The sequence below is a fragment of the Chionomys nivalis genome, chromosome 19 (genome assembly GCF_950005125.1).
Source record: "Chionomys nivalis chromosome 19, mChiNiv1.1, whole genome shotgun sequence".
NCBI classification, from domain to species: Eukaryota; Metazoa; Chordata; class Mammalia; order Rodentia; family Cricetidae; genus Chionomys; species Chionomys nivalis.
The window spans coordinates 12,331,884-12,345,846 of NC_080104.1; positions in this window are offsets into that span (position 1 = coordinate 12,331,884).

The window sequence follows — 13,963 nt, forward strand, 5'->3', positions numbered from 1 at the left end:
GTGCATGTATATATGTACACACATAAATGTGTGTCTATGTATGTATGTATGTGTGTGTCTATGTATGTATGTGCATGTGTGAGTGTGTGTATGTATTATGTATTCCTCGGACCCACACACACACACAGCAAATAAATCTCAGCGAAATGCTCATTGTTCTGTCTCGGTGGTGAGTACTTGCAGGTTGACTACGCTGCTCTTACCTGTTTGAAAAGTTAGGATTTTTCTCATAATGAGGAAAAAACAATTCAGAGAAAGGGAAGACATTGTTCTGGCCCGGGTTTGGTTACACCAACTCCTCTGCATCACTGCTATATGAGTTAAGCCAAAGGTCTGACCACACTGGGCCTCACTTGCTCCACCCTTAAATGGTACAACCAAATCCCTCTCAGCAGGGTGATTTGAGGCTTAAACACACACATGTAAGATGGGCGCTGACAGAGTTCTTCACGTGCAGAAGCACTCAGCAGTGGCGGCTGTGTAGGAAATGAGTTGGGGGCGGGGGTACGTGTAGGAGGGAGGTTCCTTCTTAACCTGCACACTCCAGCCTTTCCTGCCCTCAGTGGAGAGAGGTTGATGTGACTTGGGTTAGGGCTGGGAGGTGACTCGGACAGTAAACTGCCGGCTGTGCAAGCATCAGGACTGGAGTCTGGATCCCAGCACGTGAAAAGCTGGACACAGTAACAAACGCTTAAAATCCCAGCACTGGGGAGGCAGAGAGGGGTGGCTCTGTGGGGCTTGCTTGATAACCAGCGTCTGTGAATCACTGAGCTCCAAGTTCAATGAGAGGCTCTTTCCATAATGATATGCATTGAGCAGAAACCCAAGGCTGAACTCTAACCTCTACACACACATACACATGTACGCATGATACATACACACACATGTACATACACACACGCACAACCCTACACACGTGCGTGCAAACATGAACATGTATACACATATATGTAACACACATACACTGGTGGTTGGGTCAACAGTCCAGGCCTCTACTTAATGTTAAGGGTTCTGTTGGATACGGAGGATAGGGGAAAGTGGGGGGAACAGGGCCCTTCTTAACACAGGACACGGATTCCTACAAGTAGTGCCCCATTATGCAGCCAGCCCATAATCCAAACAACTGCCTTAGGCCGCATCCAGATATCAGTGTGAGGAAAGTCAGGGCTGAAGGTCAATCCCTCAACACCTCCCATAGAGCAGGGTAGGAAGCTATGAGTGCCCCCTGCTGAGACGGGGATAGTAAGAGGAGAAGGCCAGGTTTCCCTATTTTGGGAGGCAGAGGTAGCAGGTGGCTGGCTGGTGCTAGGACATGTGAACCCTCCCATCAGGGGCCATGTGGCCAGCCGCAGGGCAGCTTGGCTCTGCCAGGCACAGCCCAGGCCAGCCCCAGTGAGCCCACTGGCCATGTGGGGAAGATCCAGTTTCTCAGCCATAGCACAAATTCTAAATCACAGTCTGGAAGCCTGGATGGGTGGAAAACCACCTTACCCTGCCTCACTCCTACAGCCTTACCCCACCCCACTCCCCAAAGAAACCTCTTCAAGGAAGCAGGCTGCAGAGACCTGAATGTTGGAACTCCCCAGTTCCAGTAATGGAGATACAGCCCTTCCATTCCGGGGCTTCCTAAACAAGCTTCTGCCTGTGTGTGTGTTGGGGTGGGGGTGGGGGGTCAGCTCTACACCCAGCAAGAGACTTTCCATGGTGAGCTACGGTGCTTCGGGCAGCTGGTGACAGCCCGAGGTGCTCAGTCCCTGCATGAGCCAGGTTATTTTGGGGTGGGCAGCAGAAGCAGAAGACTTCCCGGATGAAAATAGCCTTCCCTGGGTGTCATTCCCAAGATGTGTTCTGTCCCCAGTGGCATGCTTGTCTCGGGGCTCTGCTCTGCCTGCCCCTCCCAGGCAGGGTAGGCAGGGCCAGGATGGCCTTACAGCCAGGGGAGGGGGGCGCCGGGAGCGGCAGAGACGGGCCCTGTTTCCTAATCAGGACCTTGCAGGAGCACAGCACCGGGCTCCAGGGCCACAGAAAATTGTGCATCACTTGCCAAACTCCTCCTTCTCCAGCTCTGCAAAGGCCTCTGGCTCCACCTGCCTCCCCAGTATTCGGTCATTTCTTGTGGTCTGGGACTCCCCCTAAGACTCAAACTCTTCAGGCTAGAGTTCTCTGAGGCCTTGCAACCCTCAGACTGGTATTCTCTGAGGCCAGGCCCTGTCTTCCTCAGACTAGAGCTCCCCTCAGGCTGGGTCTCTCTGAGGACAGGACTCAGAATTAGAGTTCTCTCAGACAGGGCTGTGTCCCACTCGATCTGAGGCTCCGTCGGGGCAGGGCCAGGACTCTCTCATCATGTTTTCTGGCACAGTTTGGAGAGAGTTTACCAGAGCTCAGGAGTCCAGGGTTCCGTAGCTACAGCTCTCTAGGGTTGAAATGTTTCATTATCTGAAGTTTCAGCCTCCATCCCCTCAGGACTTTGTCTAGCCCCTCAGCTCGCCCTGAGTTAGGAGGAAGCAGTGGCTCCTGCCCCCAGGCCAGTGTGAGACTTAAGTGAGATAATGGGAGCAGGAGTCTGGCAAGATGCCCAGCCGAGGGCAGTAAAAAAAGCAAAGGACTGCAGTCTTGGGCCATTTGTCAGTTAGACAGGGCCCTAGGCCCTATGACCCTGGAGTCTAGGGCCACAGGGTGACCCAGGTCACTGACCAGGCTAGGGATTCCCTAAGATTCCAGCCTGCAACTCTAGAGACAAGGCTCAGACAACACTCCGTAGCAAGGCTTGCGTCCTGTGTCCTCTTTCAGGACCTACCCTGGGCTCCAGTCACTCCATGGTGCTCCTGACCCCTCCTTGCCTCTCCCACCACCACGTGGAGGAGCCCAGAGTCTTTGTACATGTGACATTTGTATGGTGTGACACTTCTGAGCTGGACAGGGGACCTGGGCCAGGACCAGACAACATAAATATATCTGGGGAGTTTACATTGCTGGGGGCTGGGAGTACTCACCACTCTCTAAGTTCTGCCCCTGTTTATTCCCTGAGAGTTCACGGCCAGGGCGCCACCACTGGAGGAAGGAGGAGGGAATCTTTGGGTGGCTGCAGCTGCAGCTGCAGGGACACCAGGGTGCTGCAGGAGCCTGGGAAAGCTGGAGAGCCTGTGGGCCACACCCTCCCACCCCCTCTAGCTGCACCAGCCCGGCTCCTGATGATGCTGTTTGTAGCAGACCCAGGATGGAGAGGTCTCACTGCACCTGAGGATGGAAGCCCTCTGTCAGCATCCCCTCTGCCCTCTGCACCTGAGGATGGAGGCCCTCGGCCAGCATCCCCTCGGCCCTCAGCCCCACCTAGCCCAGACTCCAGTGCTCCCTCTCAGGTCCAGTGAACTGGGTTCTGGCTTGGGCTACTCCTTACTAGCTGCTCTTGCAACTCGCCCAGGGAACTTTTCTCTGCTTAGGGCAATTCCCACCACTCTGCATCTTCCCCGCCATCTGAGGAGCAGGCTGAGCCAGGGCTGTCTTTGTCGGCCTGGGAGGGTGGGAACCTGAAAGTGAGCTATTCTGGCCATAGTGCCATAGTTCAGGATCAACCAGAACCCGACAGTGGTAGGGGCCTCTTGGCAGCTCGCAAGGATCCTCCTAGCAGATAGGGAAACTGAGGCAGAGCATTCAAGGAGAGTGGTTAAGGGACTTGCTCACAGGCACTCAACTGGTGAGGTCAGGGTTCAAGCTGAGCTCTGCTTGGCCCTTCGTCTACCTAGAACCTGACTCAGAGTGAGCAAGGATGTCTTCCCAGAGCAGAGGGAGACACGTCTTCCCCACAGAGTGTCTTGTTGGAAGACGAAAGCATGCCCATCAATTTCTATTTTAACTGGCAGGGTGAACAGGCAAGTGTGTGTGTGTGTGTGTGTGTGTGTGTGTGTGTGTGTGTGTGTGTGACCAATAATTAGACCAGGAACCACAGCTGCTGTGGGGAGAAGGGGTGAAGCATACAGGCCCCCATCTGGGAAGCCCCTCACTGTGCCTCGAGGACACATGGCGTCATCACGACAAAGAGCCAAGGTGACTTGTCTAGGGTCATACTGCTAACCTCAGACCTGTGTGCAAAGGAAAGAGGTAGGAACCTGGGCATAGTGACTATGGCAGGCAGATCTCTGCAAGTCTGGAGACAGCCTGGTCTACATAGTAAATTTCAGGCCAGCCAGGGCTACACAGTTACACCCCGTCTAAAGTAAATAAAATAGGACTAGAAAGGTGGTTGAGTGGTTAGCTCACCTGTTGCTCTTCCCAGAAGACCCCAGTTTGACTCCCGGCACCCACATGATAATGCAGTGAGTCTGCCTCTGTCCTGCCAGCCACCTCCCAAATAATGACACAGAGACGTATTAGTAATTATGAAAGCGTGACCTTTAGCTTAGGCTCTTATTACTTAAATTAACCTATGTTTTTATTAATCGACGTTTTACCTCTACCCCATTCCATGTCTCTGACTCATTCCAAGTCTGGCTGGTATCTCCACCTTTCCTCTTCCCATCGTTCCTCTCTGCCCAACAGTCCCACCTGTACCTCCTGCCTAGCTATTGGCTGTTCAGCTTTTTATTACACCAATCACAGCAATACATCTTCACACAGCATAGAGATATCCCACGACACGGTGGCTCACAACTTTCCACAGTTTCAGTTCCCGGTGCTCCAACTCCCTCTTCTGGCCTCCATGGTCATTGTTCACATACGTGGTGCACAGATTTACACACAGACAAAACATAAAAGAAAAAGAAGCTTTGAAAGTTTTAAAAATAAGTAAATGGAGGCTGATTTTGGAAGATTTGTTTCAACAGTATGAGTGTGTGAGTGTGAGCACATGTGGGTGTGTGCACACATACAACAGCCAGCGGGGTGGGGATGGGGCGCATGAAGCTGGGTCATGTGGTCCATGGGGCAGCAAAGGAAAGGATATGAGACGCACAGCAGGAAGCTGGACTATAAACCGTTCCCAACGGTGTGGAGTCCCAGAACGGGTCTCATTTCACATGACCTTGGCCACGGCACGTTTGGGCTGGTGTTCCTGGATCGGTGGCCGTCTGTGGTTGCCTTGGCTATGTGGATTTGGTAGAGAGCTGTGGGGTAGTGCTGGTGACAATATTGATGGGGGAGATGGTGCGTGGCAGTAACCATGGAGGTGTTGGTGGCAACTACCGTGGTAATGGAGATGAGAAAGGAACTGGTGACCAAGCCCAGATGTGAATCCCTTCCAGATGCTCTCCACAGCCCCTCACAGCTGATGCCAGCATCGTACAGGTCTCACTCTTGCTGGCCCGTGGCTAAACACTTTGACACATATTTTACCCATGCGATACTGAGCCACGAAGAAGTCAAATCCTGCTTGTTCAAGGTCACAGAGTCAGGAAGAGCCAGAAGCCCAACTTGCCTCAGCCCTCTGGCCCCAGCGCTCATCAGCTGCTTGCTCTTGCAGAGTGAGGTGCCAGGACAATGTCCCAATTCCCCGGGTAGGTGGGCCAGGACAGGGAGCTGCACTCTCACACAGCAGGCTTCAGTTTGGTGAGGGAGGAGGCACAGAGACACGTGACAGAGGAAACAGTCCTGATGCTGGCCCCACAACCCACATGCAGTGTGACCTTCTCTGGGTGACAGCCAAGGGGGATGTCAGCTGCCAGGTGACAGCAAGCCTGTTGGGCAGTTGGCGGAGCCTGGCAGGTGCCCCACACACCAAAGGGATGAAGTCAGGAGTGGGAAGTCGTCCTGGAGGCAGAGGAAGGCTTGCTTTTCCTGGAAAGTTCTGCTCCGATTGGCTTAAGGCTGAGGCTTCCGCACAGGCCTTTCCAGTCAGGAACGTGGTTATTAATAACCCCAAACCTGCTTCTGTCCCCACCCTGGGGAGAAGGCGGAGTTTTCAGAGCCTCTTTCCTGTCCCAGAGGATGAGTCCCCCTGGTGGGAGGTTAGAGGGCCCACAGGATCTGAGCTCTGATCTCCATTCCTCTTAAAACCCCCAGAGGGCTTTCCACTTCAGCCATGGACTGGTGAGGGGGAGGCTCATAGGAAATGGGGGACAGGAGTGGGTGGCACTTGGGTGGGTGGCATATGGGTGAGTTCACCAATGTACAAACATGCATGAGTGCTTGCTTGGTGGCTGAATGAACAGATGTGGACAGCTGAGCCAGGCTATTTAGGGACCCCTGGGAGTGCCTGGGTACCTGCACAATGGCTACGAAAACTGTATATCTCAGCTCCTTGTTCTTCCTGTGCCCTTTTGAGGCTGGATGATGCGTGGGTGGCCAGTGTGAGGGTGCTAAGGCTGTACCAGCACCTCTTCTGCAGCTCATCAGCACCCAGAGCCTAAATATTCCATGTCTCTGTCCTCCCCGCCAGACTGACCTCATTAGGCCCCTGCTCCAGGTTAGGAGAGCACGGTTTGGAGTAGAGACAATTCCCAAGTCCAGGGTCCCTGGGGCAGGAGGCAAAGGCCTGGAAGCAGGGGACATGGAGCTTAATATAGTCAGAGGGCTAGCTAGAAAATGTCAGCTCCTGTTACACATGCCACTTCGGCCATCATATGATACCGCTCCCGCTGATGAAGTCAGTGAGGCAGGGCACACCCAGTCCTGAGCCAGAAACACCCTGCACTCTTCCCCTCCACATGTCCTCAAATGGAGCCCCTGTCCCAGCTGCTCCTCCTAGAAAAGAACAGGGTCCAAAGAGTTCACATGAAGTGTGGCTCCGACGTAACCCAGACAGGCTGGAGAATGACTCCCCTAGAAGTCAGCATTGCCCATGAAGAGGCTGTTGATGGACTTTCTTTTACTTAGGCCCCACATTGGGTGCCAGTTGTTATTGGGGTTTTTTTTTTTTTTTACTCTTTTGCACTTTTGGCTTTTGGGGAGGCCCACCACCCAGCTCCCAAATAAATCATACATGGAGGCATATTATTACTTATAAATGCCTGGCCTTAGCTCGGCTTGTTTCTAGCCAGATTTTTTTGACTTAAATTATTCTGTCTTGGTGTGGGAGAATTGTCTGTAATCTGTCAATCATGTTATAAATAAACGCTGATTGGCCAGGCAGGAAATATAGGTGGGAAAACCAGACAGGAAGTAGAAATGATGTAATGAGAGCAGGAGAATTCTGGGAAGGAGGAAGTTGATTCCTCCCACTCCTGCCCAGATCACCGAAGCAGCAGGATGTGATCTGCCCCACTGGAAAAAGGTACTGAGCCACATGGCTAATATAGATCAGAAAAATGGGTTAATCAAGATGTGAGAGTTAGCCAGTGAGAGGCTAGAGCTAATGGGCGAATCAGCTTTGTAACTTACAGAGATCTTTGTGTGATTTTTTTTTCTCTGGGACTAAACAGTTGTAGGGTACTGGGCAGGACAGCAGGCCCGGCCCCCCTCCATGTTACACTGTCTATCTTTGGTCTCTGGGATTTTTCCTTTTCTTACTTCTGTATATCTTACTTTCATTTTTTTGTTTTTGTTTTTTGTTTGTTTTGTGTTTTTTTTTTTTTTTTTTTTTTTTTTTGAGACAGGGTTTCTCTGTATCTTTGAAGCCTATCCTGGAACTAGCTCTTGTAGACCAGGCTGGCCTCGAACTCTTAGAGATCCGCCTGCCTCTGCCTCCCGAGTGCTGGGATTAAAGGTGTGCATCATGACTGCCCAGCTTCTTTCTTTCATTCTTACTCCATGACTGGCTGTGTGGTATATGGCTGGCCCCTAACATCCTTTCTCCTAGTTCTGTCTTATTCCTTCCTCTCTTCCAGACTTTTCCTTCTCTTTATTCTCTTTTCCTGCCAACCCCACCTATTCTTTATCCTGCTCACTATTAGTCATTAGACCATCATGTATTTTAGACAGGCAAAGAATCACAACTTCACAGAGTTAAATAAATACAGCCTAAACAAACGCAACACATCTTTGCATCATTAAAACAAATGTTCCACAGCATAAGCAAAAATAACACACCTTAAAATAATATTCTATAAGAGACAGCATCATTTGGTCCAGACCTCCATCCGCTACCATCTCACTACTGCCCCTAGAGCCATAGTCCTAGACTGTGACATTCCCATAAAGAGGGGCCTACATTCAGACTAGGAGTGACCACCAGGGTAGGAAGGCACAGGGATGCCCAGCTCAGCAGCCCCCTGCCAGCCACTACAGAAGCCACAAAAAGAAGATTCAAAGCCAGCCCCTTCTGCAGAGAAATCCTTTTCCCCACCTTGTCATCAGGGAACTCCAGTCTGAGTGGACTGTGTCATTTCTCTCCTGCTGGGCTTCCTATGTGGCTTCGGAGGTTTTAGTCAACCCCTCAGGTTGATTGTGAGAAAACCCACACACCTCAGAGACACTTGTCATCTGTCGTACCACAAAATCAGAACCAAGGGCAGATAGTGGATTGCTTGTTTTTGAGAAAGGGTTTTATGTAGCCTAAGCTAACTCAAACTCAACGTGTAGCTGAGGATGACCTTGAATTCAGCATGATCTGCCTGCCTCTGCCTCCCAAGCACTGGGATTGCAGTTGTGTACTGCCGCACACCTTGTTTATGCAGTATTGGGGATCAAGCCCAGGGCTTCAGCCTTGCTAGGCAAGAACTCCCCCCTCCCAGCTACATCCCCAGCTCAGTAAACATTTTTATCAGCTGGATTTTTATTTGTTTCTTCCTGTTATGTTTTGAGAACAGAACCAATGTCCTTGGTCTTTTTTTTTATAATGTGTACTTTTGGGTAGAGGTAGCATTTGTTTTTAATTATTATTTGTGCATGGTGTACCTGAGTATCTGAGTGTAGGCACACACATGCTACAGTGCACACATGGTGGTCAAGAGCCCGCTGTTGGACTTCAGGATGTCCAGCTTGTGTGGCAAAGGCTTTTACCCAGTGTGCCATCTCGCTGGCTGTGTGTGCATGTGTGTGTGGGAGTGTGTGTGGGGGGTGTGGGTGTGTGTATGCCAACCAACTCTTCCTGAAGAGTAGAATTTCCTCCTATAGCCACTGAATGACTCCACAAATGTAAGTCCCTAGACCAAGCCTTCGTCTGTAAACGTCACCTGAAAACAACCCCCTTCTGCTCACTCATTTCCTGGGTCTCAAATTGCACAGCCCAGTGGATTCTTACACATGTATAAGCCAGCTTCCCCACCAAGCCCAAACAGGGTATTTCCAGAACTTCAAGAGGCTCCAAGCCCTCTCGGTCAGTTCCATTCCACAGAGTAACCACTGTTCTTGCTTCTATGCACAGACATCTTTTCTCCTCAACTCAAATTAAAAGAATCGTAGGGTACATGTCCTCTGTCAGCTCTGAGCCCCCCCCTTCCCTTTTCATGGCTGGGTAGTGTTCCCTTGAGTGGATCTGCCACAGTTTCTGTTTCTGTCTCATGTCAGTCCATCCTTTTCTGGGAGTGCCCTGGTTCAGGACTTCAGCAAAGGCGGAAGATTAAAATCACTGTGCTAGCTGATCTCAATTGTCAACTTGATTGGATTAAGACAAACAGAGGAGATTATTAAAATCCAGCTTTGGTGCATCTGGGAGGGCACTTCCAGAGAGGATTAGCTCGGGCAGAACCAGCCTCTGTTAATGTGGGTGGCGCCATCCCGAAGCCCGAGGTGTGATTCAAGAGAGGGAAGAAGAAATCTGGCTAGTGTGGGCATTTTCTTTCTCTGCTCGAGGCCCCCATGATGCGAGCTGTCCTGTTCTGTCACGCCCTCCCCTCTATGATGGACGGGAACCCCAGAAACCATGAGCCAAAAGAAGCCTTCCTGGCTTCAGCTGGTTTCTATGAATGTTTGACCAAAGAACAAAACTGAAACATTATCAGCCTCCCATTCTGAGCCATGAGTGTCTTTCATCCTCTGGTCCCTTTCAAGAAAAAGCAGAACAGAGACAGTAGCCCCCAAAGAGAGTGCCACCAACAGCATTTAGGTTGCCAGACATATCATCACGTCCTCAATGGCTTCAAACAACAGCCAGGTATTCTGTAGTCAAAAACGTCAGAACTCCGAAGTCAAGACATAAGTCAAGTTTATGCCCCCACCCCAATGTCTACGCCTGCCCCAGCCTTCTCCTAGTTTCTGGTTGGCTTCTGGCAGTCCTTGACTTGTGATCACACTACTCCACAAGACTTCTCTCGGGGATTCTAGATCTCTGCATCTCCAAGTCTCTCTTCTTCTAAGTACACCAGGCGTTGGATCTAGGGCCCACTCTAACCCAGTAAAATGTCATTTTAACTTGACTACAATCTATGGAGAACGTATTTCCATATAAGGTCACATCCCAGGCACTGGGGATAAGGGTTCTGACAAGTACACTCCAGTATTATAGCTGTAGGTTTATAAGTGTGCGTATCTGAGTGTGTGTGGTGTGCACAAGCCTAGGGAGGTGCTGTGAGTGTGACCAACTGTGTGCGTTGGTGTGGCTGGTTGTGCTGGTGTGGCTGTGGTCATGGGTTTAGGAGCACGTGCACATGTGCGTTCCTGGAGCCACAGCTTGGAGAGCCTGCTGGGCAGGCTAGGTGGTGGCAGCAAGCTGCAGATGAACTTGGGCCAGGAGGCAAGGGCCCTGCCTGGTGAACCCAGAGGCGAGCTGGCGGTATAGAGCAAGAAGGAGTGTATTTTGAGCCAAGGTGCAGGTGCAGGCAGATAGGCAGGTAGCTCCCACAGCAGTGCCTATTCCCAGGTCCCCTTCCAGGAATGTTCCTAGAAGGCCCTCCACCCATGTCCCATCTTTTGTGCCTCCTCTGCTTGGTCAGGGAGGTGCTGGCTGACTCACCCCTCCCAGGTTGAGAAGCCAGCTCTTGGCTCCCTGTTATAGGGACACTTAGGGGTGGGGCGGGGAGTCAGCCCTTCTTGGGCCCCACCCCCAAGCCTATCAGGGCAGCATCTGGCCACGCCCCCACACCCTACCACACCCCTCACCTGTGTCCTGCTTCCAGACAGGGTTGGATCTCAGGAGTCAGAGAAAGCCTGGGACAGCCTCACTTCTCCCTGGGGCAAACTCACCTCGACAAAGCCTAGCAGTGGGTTACCAAGGGGTCCACAGTGATCACATCAGCTTAGGGACTGCCCTGAGCCAAGAACACAACTCTACAACCAAGTTCTATCTTTCCATCTTGTATTATACAAACAGCCTCTCCAGCATTCCCAAGTTAAGTAATCTAAGATTACACACATTCATTGGACTTATTGCTAATTCTCTCTGGCAATTATATCCTCCACCCCCACTCCTAACTCAAACAGGAGCGTCGGTGGTCTGCCTTCCCTTCCCACAGCCCTGCTTCCCTACAGGTCCTGATTCTGGCACTGCTGTGGTGGTGGGCTTACTGCCTCTGAGTACAGGGGTCCCGCTGCACTGGGACGTGTCGCGAGCAGCTCGCACTTGTGTGCATGCCTAAGTATGCATGTGGGAGCCTCCAGGGACTTTCTGAGGAGCATGTTGGGGCATCTGAAAGTGTCTCTTATTTATTTCCCCCTTCCTAGATGATTGCCACTATCAGTTCCCAGATTCTTGGGTTCCAGGTAGGGACCACTTACAACTACAGTCAGAGACACCTAAGTCTCCAGCCCTGCCCAAGCTGGGCTGCCAGCACCCTTAAGACAGCTTTGCTCCACCCATGCAATAGAATGGGGTGATAGGAGGAGGAGGAAGCCTGGCGGCTTCCAGCTTCCTAGATGGGAGCTCATTACCGCAGCACTCGGTAGGTTGTGAGAGGGGGTGTGGAGCCAGGACTTGGCACTGACTACAAAGGGTAGGGGGCACCCCCAGCACTCCCGCCGCTGGCAACAGAAGCTGGAGGAGGGGCTGTGACGTTTGGTGGCCTCATGCGGCTGGGAGGAAGTAGCTAATTGCTGACCTGAAGACTGGGCGGCCTGAGGAGTGGGGTGATGATGCCACGGACGGGTGGCAGCAGGCACTGAGCCTGAGGAGGGGCCCTTCAGCAATAGGGTGGGTGCACCCTGCGGAGGGCGAGCCTGGGGTGGCCATTAACATGAAGGGAGTGGGGGCTTGCTGAGGCTGTGACCGTGGGAAAGGGCTCTCCAGGGCCTTCCCTCGGCTTCAATGGAAAGAGTTCAGATGCCCTGAGGCATGAGGGGCCTTAGGAGGGGTACAGGGGCTAGGGATAAGCCCATTTCCTATCTTTGCTCCCCCTCAGCCTTTGCTCCCTGACCTGCTCATCCCTCACCCCACCCCCACTGCCTTTGCCTCCTGTTTGACCCCTCAAGTGGTCCAGGCTGATGAAGACTTCAGCTCCGTGGTACTTGGGCAGAGCATGCTGGAGCCGAGGAGACCTTCGACAGGAGCAGCTTCAAGGCTATGGGTACCGGTGAGGCTGACAGAGGGCTAGGGACCTGTTGAGATGGTCGTGAACAGAGAGGATGCTGGCAAGACCGCCTGCACCACTGGCCACTTTCCTGATGTGAATCTCGGGTACCCAGATCTCAGCGCTCCCCCAAACCTCCACTCTCTCCACAGCCTTCTTGGAGGCAGGCAGACATGGCCTTCAAATCCCCCAGTGAGGGCCAGGCTCAGATTAGAAGGCTTAGAGGATGGGGTGCCAAATTCCCAGGTGTATCAATCCCAGAGCACCTCCATGGGGATCCCCAGAAGCGAGATTCACCCATCTGGAGGTCAGTCCTCTGGGCCCCTGGCTCCCACTGTGGGCAGGAACACGCACTAGGACAGGACGGGGTCACCTGTTCTGGAAGGGGGAGACATGGCCACTAACAAGTCACAGAGCCTGCTCCAGGGACTCTCAAGATGGTGAAAACACATGCCAACCTCGAGACTCTCTCTAAAATGCTTGGCCTCGGGAAGTTCCCAGACTGATGGCAGAGACACATACTCTACCCTCAGAGTTCCATTCTGAAGTGCCAAACTCCACTTCCCAGTCTGAAGGGAGAGACACCTGCCGGCAGGGAACTATGGGATGGCTAACAGTGGATTCCAGGAGCCTGTTTTCAGACCCAGGGAAGATATCTGGAGCTGGTTTGGGGTGGGGGATATCCAGCTATGCTGAATAGGAGGCAACAAATCTTTTTGCATAAGTAAATCCCGTACAGCATTTGGGATATTCTTACACTTAACTTCATTCCGTATAACTAGATGCCCTGTGTTATTTGCCCAATAACAAGCAAGACAGAGACAGAGACACTACTTCTCACGCCTGGGCTGTGTGTGTGTGTGTGTGTGTGTGTGTGTGTGTGTGTGTGTGTGTGTGTGTGTGTTTGGGGAAGGGGGTCGGTTCCTGGGGCTCAGCTGTAGCAGTTTAAAATTCCTTCCAGGCCAGATCCTTAATCCTCCCGCACAATGCTGGCCTTCTCCCCCGCCGCCCACGCCCTCCCCCGAGGGGCCGTGGCAGTGCCACCAGGGGCCTCTTTAAGCCCCTTTGAAGCCTCCAGAGCGCACGCCGCGGGAGGCCCGGCCGCTATGCCAGCTATGCCAGCTATGTCCCCGCTGCCGCCGGCCACCACCGCGCCCCCATTAATACGGGCTAATCTGGCTAATAAATAAACTCCCCTCCTTGCGGTAGCCCCCCGCTGGCTCCTCCCCCAGCTCGCCCGAATTGATTCAGAGCTGGGCCAGAACCCGCAGCCCCTTTCCTTCTGCGTGGCTGAGGTGTGACTGACACCTGTCGCGTCCCAGCCTGGGAGGAGCTAGGATGCGCTTGCTGGGTTCATCTTCAGTGCACCTGCCTCCTTCGGGTAGCAGGACGCCCCAGGAACTGGGGGCGGGGGGACACCCGTCTCGGAGCGCCCCCTGCAGGTGGGACTGCTGCCTCACCACAGGGCTCCCCAGAGAACGCCAGGCCCGGACCGGAGCCCTGCGGCAGGTGACTCTTAGCCTTCAGCCGCAGGAGTCCCTTCTCCGTGGCCTCTGCCGCCCCCTGCGTCCCTGCCCCGCTTCCGAACGGTGACTCAGCCAAGCAGGCATCGCCTCACCTCCTACATCACACCCGAGCGCGTGCAAAGGGAG